Source organism: Canis lupus, chromosome 10, assembly GCF_003254725.2.
Source record: "Canis lupus dingo isolate Sandy chromosome 10, ASM325472v2, whole genome shotgun sequence".
Lineage (NCBI taxonomy): Eukaryota > Metazoa > Chordata > Mammalia > Carnivora > Canidae > Canis > Canis lupus.
The window spans coordinates 7,789,258-7,799,257 of NC_064252.1; positions in this window are offsets into that span (position 1 = coordinate 7,789,258).

Here is a 10,000-nt window from a genome sequence, read left to right on the forward strand (position 1 = left end):
AATATCAGAGCTGCTCTAGTTGAGATTGGGGTGGAGGGGCTAAAGCCCTCCCCATTTATTCCCTTCTTGTTGCCTGAGGTCACCCACACCACCACCAATCCAACCTATAATGATGTAGAAATAAGTAATGATTCAGTCACATACAACTTTTGGATTTCCAGAATTAAAAAAACAAACAGGGATGCAAACTGTAATAGACTCTTAATTGTAGAGAACAAACTGAGGGGTGCTGGAGGGGAGATGTGGGGGGATGATGGGCTAACTGGGTGATGGGCATTAAGGAGAGCACACGTTGAGAGGAGCACTGAGTGTTACATGTAAGTGACGAATCACTAAATTCTGCTCCTGAAGCTCATATGGCACCATATGTTAACTAACTGGAATTTAAAAAGTTTTTAAAAAAGATTTTGTTTATTTTAGAGACAGCAAGAGAGCGAGAGCGAGAGCGAGCAAGCAGGGTAAGGGGCAGAGAGAGAGGGAGAGAATCTCAAGCAGACTTTAGGCTGGGCACAGAACCCACACGGGGTTTGATCTCATGACCCTGAGATCACGACATGAGCTGAGAATAGAGTCTGATGCTTAAACAATTGAGCCACCCAGGTGCTCCCCCGACCAGAAATTTTTTTTTGAGAAAGGAATTACATTAAGGGAATGTTTTATTTATTTTTTATTTTTTTTGTTGTAAGGGAATGTTTTAGTTTCCTTGGATTGGCTCTCTTCCAAAGCAAATTTAAAAAAACGAAACCAAGAAAAACAATAACAGAAAACAATTATATCCCATCAATCAGACAAAGGGATGGATTCCAGGAATGGTATTATTAATCATAAACAAGCGTCATCCACACAGCAGAGTGGCAGGACTCTGACCTGTGTGGCCCAAATTGGAGTTTCTGAACCAGAGGGCGTATGGTAGGCTCGGGGTAAAGGGTTTGCCTGGAGCTTTCACCAGCAGGTGTATTTTTATGTCTAGTTCCATTGGCCTCCTACTTTGTGCAAATCCTCCCAGTTTTGCCAGTGAGCTGACTTGGGGTCACTGTGCTCTCCGGGAGAGCTATGGGCCACAGGTGCAAACTGCCAAGTGTGGCCTGGGCACCGCAGTGTGTCCCTGAGGTCCTCTTGTAGAGCCCAGGAGGCCAAGACTCTTTCCAGAATAACACTAAGACATTATTTGCCTCTTCCACTCCCCTTTTCTCATGAGTGTAAAAGGAATTTTTCAGAGACTACGTGATGTGTGACATTAGAACAGACTGAATGCAGAAGCAGATGGGAGAAACAGACTATCTTCTTAATAACCTGACACGAAAGAGATTTACAAAAGTGTAAAGCAATGCCACTCTCTTACCAAGTATTCTTGTTTCAGGGAATGTAGTTATTTTTTGTAAAATGTTATTTATGTTATTGTCTTTTTTTTTAAAGATTTATTTATTTATTTATTTATGATAGACATAGAGAGAGAGAGAGGCAGAGACACAGGAGGAGAGAGAAGCAGGCTCCATGCAGGGAGCCCGACGTGGGACTGGATCCCGGGTCTCCAGGATCAGGCCCTGGGCTAAAGGCAGGTGCTAAACCGCTGAGCCACCCAGGGATCCCCCTGTTATTGTCTTTTTTAAAAAGAATTAAAATGATGTGTAAAATGGTAAATATCACAGGGCACCTGGGTGGCTCAGTCGGTTAAGTGTCTGCCTTCGGCTCAGGTCATGATCCCAGGGTCCTGAGCTCGAGCCCTGCGTCAGGCTCTCTGCTCTGCAAGGAGTCTGCTTCTCCCTCTGCCCCTCCCCCATCCTCCTTGTGCTCTCTGTCTCAAATAAATAAATAAATAAATAAATAAATAAATAAATAAATCTATCTTTAAAATATGGTAAATTATTTATTTTTTATACATTTATTTTTTATTGGTGTTCAATTTGCCAACATACAGAATAACACCCAGTGCTCATCCCATCAGGTGCCCCCCTCAGTGCCTGTCACCCATTCACCCCCAACCCCCTCCCACCTCCCCTTCCACCACCCCTAGTTTGTTTCCCAGAGTTAGGAGTCTCTCATGTTCTGTCTCTCTCCCTGATATTTCCCACTCAAAAAAATGGTAAATTTAAAAACTTAGGGACCTTTAAATAATTTTAAAGATTTTAGGTGGAGGGGTCCTAAGTTGAAAAGGGTTGAGAACTGCAGGTCTGTGGGATAGCGAAAGAAGAGAAACACAAATACCAGTAATTAATGATTGGTTGAGTGGTTCCTGTTTACCAGGCCCTGTGCCAAGGGCCATACATGGATTACGTCACATAATTCTCATAACCACCCTCAGGGTAGGGGCTAGTGTTCTTTCTTACATTCCCAATCAGGAACCTGGGCGTAGATAGGATAAATAACTTTCTCAAGACCATAGAGTTGGTAGAGGTCAAAGTGGCAGGGGTAGAATTGAAGCCAGGGAGTGTGGCTCCAGCTCTCACGCCCTAAACCACCCAGTGGCAGTGCTTCTAGAAGCCTGTGCTCCCACCTGCCCTTGTGCAGCTCCCTCCTCCCAGTAAAAAATTTGATATAAGGAGGGGCAGAGCTGGGAGGTAGCTGGAGAGGGGTGCTGTGGATGCCTTCGAGATCCCCAACTACCAAAACCCACACTGGTGTCTTTTCCCTTTTAAATTAGGCTTGGAGCTGAAAGGCCGGGATTACTAAAAAGCAGTAAGAGACAACTGTAAGAAAAAAATCCTCAAAACTCTATAAAAACCAGTGAAGTAAATCTTACTTCACAGGTGTCTTAAAGTTCTCGCCTATTTAAACAAACAAAAACTGGCTACTGTAGATGATGTGTGATGTTTGGTTTATGCTACATAGACTAGCACCAAACCAGTGGGTTGGCATTCTAGAAAGAAATTATGGCTTGTACATCATTGGTTGAATGAATGCCAGGTTAGATATATTAAGTATTTAGTAAGCTCCGCACACATCATTTTCATGATTCCCTGTTTTATCGACTTTTCGTATTTCCCAGCCAACTTCTCTCAGGTCTGGTTGGATAAGAACAAAGGGAGGTTGGGAAGTAGGATTAGGTTTTTCTTAGTTTTTCCGCACATGAACGGAGGAAGCACGTAGGTAACTGTGTCACCACTAGATGCCACTGTTGCTTCGTGCAAACATCACCAGCCCGCCGGGTTCTAGAACATGCTGGCAGTTACACTCCACTGTGTTAAGGATGCTTGTGTGTGGAAAGGGAGCAAGAAGTTGCGCCTCCCCTCCCCGGTGCTCTCATCTTATCGTTTGGAAAGTATGTAGACTTGGCTCTTGGGTAAGGAGCAAGTAGGTACAACGTTCCCAGCCAAAGATCTCTATTTCTTGAAGAATTTCTTCAAAAACAGCCTTCTTTCGAAACAGTTCGAGTGGGAAGCATGGTAAGGGAAGGCAAGTGCTATGGCTGGTTTAGGGCTTCAGGAACCACCCAGGGTCCGGTGGAGGTCACCCTGTCACAACTAGGTGACCCACGGGCCGGCTGGCCATGGCTGTGCACATGGAAGGTTGCAGCCTGGAGCCCAACAGCATCGCCCTCTGGAAGGGTAGGATGCAGGCAGGGGCTCACCTGGGGGTGGGGGGCAGTGCTAGCTGGACTGTGTTCTTAGGGACGGACCCTCTGTCGGCCCTGACACCTGCCTGTCCAGGTGGTTCAGACTGGAAGAGTTTCTGGAGGCCATCTATTCCAATTTCCACTTAGCATAAGCAGTTCTTTGGTGACATCCATGGTGGATGCGCATTCCCCTGATTCCTACGTCGTTGGCCATCTCATTTCATTGCAGGGCTGCTCCGCTAGACAGTGCATTCTGGGCTCACCTAAAATCCACCTCCTTTCAGCTTCCTTTAATCACTTCTCGTATGATTTCCAGACGCTTCTATATCAGTTCAGGGTAATTCAGCACTTATTGATTGAACAGCTTTAGGTCCAAGGCCCTGTGCTAAGCAATTGGGGGCGGGGGGTTGGTATCCTCTGGAGAAAATTGGGATTGCTGAGGTCCTTCTTGTTATGTCTTTCCTGGAACAAAACAGATTGTTCCAGGTGAGGTCTAATTCATGCCAAGTATAGGGACAATTACTGCCCTTGATCCGGAAGCTTCCATGCAATAAAATTTTTATATATTAAAACCTTTATATATATATATATATGTATATATATATATATATATATAACTTTTTATGTATTGTAACAATGCCAGGTCATCTGCATTTGAGTTGAATTTCAGTTCCCAGGGCTCTTTTCTCAGGATCTGTGTCAAGCCAGTTCTTTCCATCTGGGCTTTTTTAACATAAATTTTCACTATAAACCCCGTTTTCATCCCTATGCATCCATTCATTCAATTAGTGGATACTGAGCACCTCACAGTCCTGCATACCACTTAGGTAAGAGATACGACAATTATTCTACCTTTTTTTTTCATCTAGCGAAACAGACCCTCCCAGGGCTGCATCATTCACAGATTCGAAACGGACACCCGATCTGACTTCATCCTAATTGCTAAAGCAGGCCTGCATGTGCCTATTTGTTCTATAGGAACTTTAAAAGATCTAATTTTTACGGAATCTGATTCCACAAGGAACATGAATGAAACTTCTCTTGGGTTTGGCACCCTGTTTATCATTGTGTTCTAAAACTGGTGTTTTGAAAGTTTTTGAAATGGTTACTTAATTCAGCATTTTTTTTTTTTTGGTAAAGTTTAGTGCATAGAGATACATGATTATGTTCAAGGAGCTCACAGAACAATAGTGTATATGTCAAAAATCATACGGAGGCATATGCCTTCTTACATGTGTGAAGCATTGCTGATTGATATTTAGTTTCTGGAACTCAATTATTATTTGGAGGAAATATGACCTTGAAGACCTTTTTTTCTTTTTATAACTACACTTGCTCTGAGCTTCTGATTTAGAAGGCTGATCAGAAGCAAAGATTGGGGGATCCCTGGGTGGCGCAGCGGTTTGGCGCCTGCCTTAGGCCCAGGGCGCGATCCTGGAGACCCAGGATTGAATCCCACATCGGGCTCCCGGTGCATGGAGCCTGCTTCTCCCTCTGCCTGTGTCTCTGTGCCTCTCTCTCTCTCTGTGTGACTATCATAAATAAATAAAAATTTTAAAAAAATGTGTAAAAAGATATCTGCAACATTCAAGACTTTAAAAAAAAAAAAGAAGCAAAGATTGGGCAGCCTCTGCTTAATGGGGGAGTAAGTGTTTCTAAGAAGCCACCTAGAAATACATTAGGCACCTTTCTTTTTACAAAGACAGTGATCTGAGTTCCAATTTTGGTTCTGTTTGTGCCTTGCTCGCTATGGTAACTCATGAATGTCGTACACACCTGATAAATCCTCATCTCTATCACTGGAAGAAATAGCCAAGTGAAGTGGTGCCAGATGTGAAGGAAGTGTTGGGCTTACACCCTTGAAATTAACTGACCAATTAATATATTGTCTGAATAATAGCAGAATGATTATTAAATATTAGGCATTTTGTGTTTAGTAGGTTTTGTTACGATGAAGTTTAGAGTTCAGAAACCCTGGTTTTGGTTTTTAGGTACTCATTTTGGTAAATGACAAGATTAATAATTAGATAATGTCACAATACACTTAAGATGTTAGTCATTTGTGTTGATTTGGTATTTCTACCTCCACGTGCCCTATCCATGTAACACCTCGGCTTTCGGCTTATTTAATTAAACTGTGATAGCATCATAAATAGGAAAGCAGATGGACGGTAAATGGAGATGAGACCATGAACTTCAAGAACTATACATTTTGAATTAGTGGATAATTAAGTACAGTGATGAAAGAAATATTTACATTACGCTCTCCATTTCCCTGTGCAAGTAGATTGTACATTTGCTAGAGAAATCCCTAAGATGAATCTAGGTTTAGTGAGGAACCTTCAATTCACAGACTTTAGTTCACTGATGGATTGTTTTCAGACAGTTTGTAGGATAAGTCACTCTTGGTTTCCCTCTGCCTCACTGATTGCTGCGCTTCAGTCTCCTTTGCTGGTTGGTTCCTCCTTTTCTTTCCATTCACTTAACATTGGGGTGCCCTGAGGCTCAGCCCCTGGTCCTCTTTGTCTTTACTCCCTTGGTGACCTGCTCCAGGCTTATGTCTTCCAATACCGTCTCTGTATTTAAACAGGTCCCAACATTATACCAACAACTCCCAAAGTATACTTCCAGTCCAAAATCCCTCTGAGTTCCCTCACTGTTACAGAGTCAACTGCAATACAACATCTCCACTGGATATATAAGAACATCCAAACATGAGCTCCTGGTCATACCTTCCAAACCTGCTCCCCTCAGCTTTCTCATCTCAGATGATAACTGAAAGCCGTGCTTTATAAGATCAGCGAGGTAAAAAGGGATTAGACTAGTAAGGACTTTGACTTGCCTCTGAGTAAGATGCATAGACACTGGAGGAGTTTCATTCAGGAATGAAATGATCAGATTTATATTTTAAAAGGCTCATCTGGGGTGCCTGGGTGGCTTAGTCAGTGGAACGTGTGACTCTTGATCTTAGGGTCATGAGTTTGAGCCATACATTGGGTGTAGAGTTTACTTAAATAAATAACTATTAAGAGCTATCTGGGTGGCTCAGTCGGTTGAGTGTGCAACTCTTGATTTTGGCTCAGGTCATGATCTCCGGGTCATGAGATGGAGCACCATGTTGGGCTCCAAGCTGGGTATGGAGCCTGCTTAAGATTCTCACTCTCCTCCCTCTGCACCTCCCCTTACCCCTAAAAAAGAAGCCTCATCTGACAGCAATGCTGAGAATAGGTAGTAGGGGCACAAGGATATAACCAGGTGTGAGATCGTAGTGACTTGGATCAAGTGGTAGAGATGGAGCAAAGTGCTTAAATTCTGGATGTATTTTGAAGGTAGAGTTAGTAAGATTTCTTGGCAGACTGTGAAAAAGTTAAGGATGATGCCAAGACTGTTACTCTGAGCAACTGGAATGATGGAATTAACTTCAACTGAGATGGGGAGGAATGCATTTTGAGTTTGGGGCATCTGTTAGATATTAAAGTGAAATATTTGACTGGGAAATGGACTATTCTAGTTAAGAGTTCATGGGATCCCTGGGTGGCGCAGCGGTTTAGTGCCTGCCTTTGGTCCAGGGCGCGATCCTGGAGACCCGGGATCGAATCCCACATCGGGCTCCCGGTGCATGGAGCCTGCTTCTCCCTCTGCCTATGTCTCTGCCTCTCTCTCTCTCTCTCTGTGACTATCATAAATAAATTTAAAAAAATAAATAAAAATTAAAAAAAAAGTTCATGAGTGAGGTCTAGACTGAATATATAAATTTGGGAGCCATTGGCATATAGATAGTATTTAAAACCTAAAGCCTAGGAGAGATCACTAAAGTCTAAAATATTTAAAGGAACATTCCCTGTAGACCTGGAAGTGGTTCCCAACCAGAGATGATTCCCCATTTTACCCAGGAGATATTTGGCAATGTCTAGAAACATTTTTGATTGTTGTAACTAGGGGGAAGGGTTGCTACTAGCATTTAGTGGGTAGAGGTCAAAGATGCTTCTGTATATCCTATAATGTGTAGAATAGCCCCTTAATATCAATGAGTTGTGTGGCTCCAAATGTCAATAGTGCCAAAGTTGAGAAACCATTGTGTGGATGGAGAAGAGAAGGTCAAGGACCCAGCCTGGGCTATCCAGCAGCATGTAACAAGTAAAGTTGAAGAGGAGGAGCCAGCAAAGGAGACAGAAAAGGGGCAATCAGCCAAGTAGGACAGAACCTAAAGATGTGGATCTTAGAAGCCAAGTGAAACAAGTTTATCAAGAAGATGTGTCCGATGGTTCTGATTAGTCAAGTAAGATGAGAATTGGATATTAATCATTATATTTAGGAACAGGCACGTCTTTGGTGATCTTAACAAAAATAATTTGGTGTATGTGGTGGGTGGATTTGAGGTAGAATAGAAGGCAGGGTATTGGAGACAATTAGTACTCGAAAGTCTTTGGAGAGGTTTTGCTGTAAAGACAGCAAAGAAATGGGGCAATGGCCAGCTAGAGGTAAGAGTCTGAGTACCAACTGTAGGTTTGGGTACCAACTGTAGGACCACAACCAGCAAATGAGGCAAGGGCCCCAGAACCAAGACCAAGGTGGATTCCGATTGTAATGATTCAGGACACAGCTCAAGAATGAGGCAAAGGTCTAGGGAATCCGTCATTTTGGGTGTTGGCTTTATGGGTTACAGGCAGGCCTAATGGCCAGGGCCAAGCTGAACTAGCCTGTTCTAAGACATTCTATTCTTTATATCCTTTTAAATAGGCTCAGGGTGTGATCCCAGGGTCCTGGGATTGAGTCCCACAGGGATCCTGCTTCTCCCTCTGCCTGTGTCTCTGCCTCTCTCTTTGTGTCTCTCATGAATAAATAAATAAAATATTTAAAAAGAAAAGAAAAGAAAAGGAAAGAAAGGAAGAAAGAAAGGAAGAAAGAAAGAAAGAAAAGAAAGAAAGAGAGAGAGAGAGAAAGAAAAAGAAAAAGAAAAAGAAAGAAAGAAAGAAAGAAAGAAAGAAAGAAAGAAAGAAAGAAAGAAAGAAAGAAAGAAAGAATAAAGAAAGAACGAACTGGAATTGGCTACATGAATTGTTCACAATTATGTTCTCTAAGATTTCCTCTCATCTCTAAGTTTTAGGGGCAGACTTATTTTTGTGTCACTTTGAATGTGCAGGTAAATTTTGGGGCATTGAACGTTTGGACTATTGCAGCAGCCATTTATCTGACTCCAGCTTGCTCCCCTTCACTGCCTTTTCTACTTCCAGGATCTTTCCAAACGCTAAAAGGACTGTATCATTCCCCTGCCTGAAAACTTCATAGCTTCCTGTCGTAGTCAAGACAAGAATTTAGGCTCCCTGCATAGCATACACCATTATCCTGGCCTTAGTTCCTACCTATGCACATCCTGCTTTTTTTTTTTTTTTCTGCCTTGCAGTGTGTCCTGGCCTTCTTGATATCTGCTGCACCACGTGTACACACACGTGCGCACACACACAGAATTTAGTTTCACACCTCCATACCTGTGCTCATGTTCTTTACCTTTCTAATCATCCTGTCTGCTTTTCTGTGCTTGGCCCACACATGCTCATTGTTCAAGACTTATTTCTTTTGGGAAGCTGTATAAATTAGAATTATATTTGGCAAGTGACTAAAAATAACAGTGGCTTTGCTGCTGTTCTGGAGTGGGAACATGAGGAAGACGGGGCTATTTAGAGGTCCATGGAGAGGAACATCCATGCTCCCACAATCTGTTCTTAGAATAACTATGGCCTAACTGGGACGGGCAAGTCCTATCCTGGTCTTTCTTAGATTCTGAGGCTCTGGTACTGTTGCTGTCTGTTACCTGCCTTCAGTTTTAGGGGATCAAATAATCCTACATTTTTGTTTAAAAGTTTGTCCTGAGCCTTGTCTTAGATGGATTCATTAGTCCATTAATTCATCAATGACTGATTCACATGTGAGTTCACTGTAACTTATATATGAAAAGCCCCTTTCTTCTGGCTTATTCATCAGAATTGTGGGGGTGTAAAGTAGTAAGCCACTTAGCCCTCCATAAACTCTTATGTTCTTCAGATGAATTACCCGTATCCTTAATTCTTCTCTGCTCACTATTTATTAAAAAGTAATTACTGAACATTTGTCACTTGCACTATGTATTTTAACCATAATGCTTGGTGCTCAGGATTCAGAATGAAAGATGTTCCTTGTGCTGGTGGAACTGCGGTCTAGCGTCAGGGTGGGCAAGGAAAGGGACAGAGTGGGGCGGAGGAAGTGCTTATACCAAAGCATAGCTGAAATGTTATAAGAGTCCAGAAGAACATGTAGTCAAGACCAGGATGTCTGGGCAGGATCTTGAGAAAATGACGCCTGATCTAAGTGATGAGAGAGACCTAGGAGTTAGCAGGAAGCTAAAATCGGGGTAAACCAGAAAAAAAAGTGAGGGTAAACGAGGGGTGGCTCGATGAGAATAGAATGCCC